Source organism: Trachymyrmex septentrionalis, unplaced genomic scaffold, assembly GCF_001594115.1.
Source record: "Trachymyrmex septentrionalis isolate Tsep2-gDNA-1 unplaced genomic scaffold, Tsep1.0 scaffold44, whole genome shotgun sequence".
NCBI classification, from domain to species: domain Eukaryota; kingdom Metazoa; phylum Arthropoda; class Insecta; order Hymenoptera; family Formicidae; genus Trachymyrmex; species Trachymyrmex septentrionalis.
The window spans coordinates 3092570-3096675 of NW_017305611.1; the positions used below are offsets into that span (position 1 = coordinate 3092570).

General features: G+C 37.3%; 1 protein-coding gene across 16 annotated transcripts in view; it reads right to left on the minus strand.

Annotated features, from left to right (window-relative positions):
• The window catches only part of LOC108751406 (calcium/calmodulin-dependent protein kinase type II alpha chain), a 106085-nt gene that overhangs the window by 101539 nt on the left and 440 nt on the right, over positions 1–4106 (minus strand). The window lies entirely within an intron of this gene.

Below are 4106 nucleotides of genomic sequence, written 5' to 3' on the forward strand. Positions count from 1 at the left end.
AATTCCGTGATAAAGTATGATATAATTAAAATATATAACATATATATAGTACATGTAAACATAATTTCTTTTCGTATTTAATTAACTTTTAAATATATAAGAGATTTCAATTTTCTTTTTATAAATCTTAATTTAATTGAGAAAAATTGCAAAATTATACATATGTGAATACATTATACGCGTACGAACAAGCATGTATCTACACAAACGCATATCAGAATTTTACTCTTTCACATTCTCATGTATCGTGGTAAATATTCCAAAACGACTGGCGCTGATTGCGAAATCCATGGTGCTTCGATTGAAATTGAGTGATGCACTGGTAAATGCACGCGGGAATGTGACACGATGATTGCCATGCGGGAAATATGAAGAAACAGTTACGAATAATGGCATCGAAAAGCGCGACGGGAACATACGAGAAAATTGTTTATACGAGAAAATCCCGTAAATTCTCAAAACATCATCAAATATTTGCGTTTTATACGCGTTTACAAAAAATTAAGTATCCACTTTAATACATCGCATTTGTCACAAAATATTTGTCGATAATACGACAAAATATCTAAATAAAATCAAAAAGATGATAAATTGTCGAATCATCTTCCTATTTAAATTTCTCTTAAAATTAATTCTTAAAAAATTTTTTTCCTCTGTTATATCATCATTAGTGTTACAATTATCATAATTCCTACAAAAGCTAACCCAATGTTTGCATAACAAAATGTTGATTTTGAACCATTTATGTAGGAAATTCAAGTTGCAATGTGCGTAGGGAAATAGGTCAAATTTCAAAGAAAGACAGCGAAATATCTATTTCCTCTTCGAGTTATTAAAAACTGCTTCAATTTATTAAAAACAATAAAAACTATGACAAGTATTATAATACGCGAAAATGCCTCTCCGAAGTATAATATAATATTTACGAGAGATAGCGCGGTTGAAATATTTTATGCTTCGCATTTTTTTTTTTTTCAGACTCTCCAAACATCATATATCCGCGAAAGTCGATCTCGTTCAAACTTTATGTGGCTACATTCACATGACAACACGCTCAGCCGGCGTTATTACGAAGAAACACGTAATCAATTGTTGCACGCTAGACAAATAGGTATCATAAAGTCTTTCTCAAATATTTTCTACATAAACAAGAGATTTAGTCTTAACGTGCTTGCTTAATATATTCTATTCGAAAAAAATATAATATATAAAACGGAAAAGTCGACCATGCTAAATTTCGCGAATATAATTATACGATTATACTTTGAACTTGCAGAGAAATCTTTGCGTATTGTATTACTTCTCACGGTTTCTATTAAATTAAAGCGTAAGAACGGAAAAGAGACACTTCGCCGCCTCCTTTTAAATTTGTTCTGTTTTCTTACATTTACGATTTGAATAATTACTTTCAAGTTTAATGATGTTTACAATAATTGACAGTTTACAATAATTGAAATATATACAAAGTAGCATTGTAAAATACGTTTCAAACATAATAATTTATCGATCTATATGACGTATTTCACTCTTTGAGATATTCTAAGTGTGTACAATTACATATGTATACAACAGCCATATTAACTGTTTACTGTTATAAGTGAGAGAATATATTCGACGATCTGACACACTCTACATACGATCATTATGAGTGAACAGAGAGAAGCTTTTTTGGAAAGAAAAACTATCATTGGAATGTGGATAGTCTAAGGTTCGATTATATATCTTCAAATAAAAATAAGCAAAAATGAGCAAATTTACTACAATATCTAATTTCATTGATCAACACCCAGTAAATTTGCTTACTTTTATCATGTTCACCTTACTTCAAGCTACACAATCGATTCCCTGATGTAGCATGTGCTCTAAGCATGTTCCAATCTCTATGTATTTATCGAAAAGAAATATTTTTCGCACTAGTTTAAGGCAACTCTTCCTTAACTACTGTTATAATATTTAAAAAATGTATTATGTTAATAAAAATAGGATTTTTATTCAACGAAAAAGACATTGAGATTAAGGCTTTTCATTATTTTACGGTTTTTCATTATTTGATTAACTTGCGGTTTACGCTTAACCTCATTTAACTCGACGATGGAAAAAATGTGTTTTTCTAGCTATAATTAATTACAAAACTAAGTTTTCTAGTGTGATAGTTTTAAAAGTTACTCACTACGAAATCATCAGTTTAATGATTAACGATAGCCAGAAAAAAAACAATTTTTACATTATCATCAGGTTGAGCTAAAGCATAGTTGAAGAAAATAAAAAAATCGGGCCTAAAAAAAGGGCTGATGCAATAAAGTCGGGCTATAGGCTGGTTCATCGTTCTCTCGCAAAACAAGTTCGCAAAACCAGATACGAAGTATTATGTTTTGATAAAAAAAGAATTATGAGAATAATCGCGAGTGCCGACATACATTCTGCTTCGAAATGACTTACAATTAGCAAATATTGAAGGATTGGCTTATAGCTCTTTAACGGAAAGCGCATATCAAGTACAAACTGCAAAGATGTATGCATTGGCATGCATTTGAATATTAATTTGTTATTTCTATCGGATATTCTTGTCCCTGCATAAAAATCGATAAATATCAAAGAGCAAAGAGTCGATGGGAAATAAACAGTTGGGAAACGTTAGCCTGTATCAGACACTTTTAACAAATAAATTAAATGTAACGTAAAAAGTCTTATTGGAAAAATCAGTAGAGAATTTTTTTTCTTTTTTTTTTTCTTTTTAAGAGAGAAAAGAGAGAATGCTTCATCTCACGATATACATCACAGTCGCACAATCATTCAAACTGTGACAGCTGTATACATATTTAATCTTTTAATAAAGCTACCCCAGCTATTAATTAGAAGTTACCAATTATACATTTTTACGGGAATTAATTATAAGTGCGTAATTTTGTATAGAAATAACAATTTCAGCTTGGTTGCAAAATTTTAACGCACAATTTTTCAACGAGTGATTTTTAAGCGCAATGAGATCGCGCGGAGTGAGGATCTAGTAACTTTTAGGGATAAAACAGCATGCAACCACCTGCCGTCGCTCGTGCCACGAGGGTGGAGGACAGCAACGGGAGATGGCGGAGAGAAGGAGAAGACGAGAACGGAGAAACGCGAGAAAGGGGAAAAACGGATGGACAAGGAGACGGTGGAAAGAGAGGATCGCGCGTGCGAGCGGAGCGATACGGAGGGCGGAGGATACGAAGGTAAAAAGCGGCGCGACGACGCGATATCGATTCGCGGTAACTGATCCGCGAACGTATACACGATGCTCTTCGCGCGGCGCGGAGCGGAGCGGAGCGAGAAGAATTAGGAGACGAAGAAGAACGGACGCCCTGACGCTTTATAGTTTATATATAGAGGCTGAGGCCACAACGAGCAGACGGCCCGTGGCGCTTAAATATAGATGAAATGCAATGCGGGGTGTCTCCCGCGACCGCGACAGAGACTAGAGAGAAGGGGGAGAAAGACATCGAGACTCTTGGCGTGACATACACGATCAGAGAGCCGAGGCGAGAGCGCGCGCATGGAGGAGAGGAGGAAAGATGATAAGAAACGACAGAACACAAACGGCAAACGTCGTAGAGGATGTGCAGAAAGAGGAAGAGGAAGAGGAAGGGAAGAGAAGGGAAGGAGGGAGGAAGGCGGATAAGAGACCCCGCATACGCAGGGAACAGCAGGGAACAATTATGGCCGACCGCGCAGCGTCGTCTGCTATGCTCCGGACGTAATACGAAATACGTGATCGGCACGTCGATCGCGAATCGCGATCTGTACTCGCGGTCGTTCGCGCAGAAACGCGTTGGCACGCGCGAGTATCCGACGAGGAGAAACCGAGAAGTTGCTCCGAATTGTGGACGTCGCATCGCGCCGGCAAGAACGACTCGCCTCCTTCCAATCTCGCCCGCCTTCGTCTCGCGCTATGTTCATTCGTTGTGAATATTATCAATGAAGACGGGAAAAGAGAACTGGTTAGACGGCAAAAAGTGCGATAGAAAGAGCGTAAAGCGCGAGCGAGCGGCGCGGCACAGGACAGCACGCGGAGTAAGCGAATTTCGCACGCACGCTCGCTCGTCCGTTCGTTCACGCGGCGTGCGCCG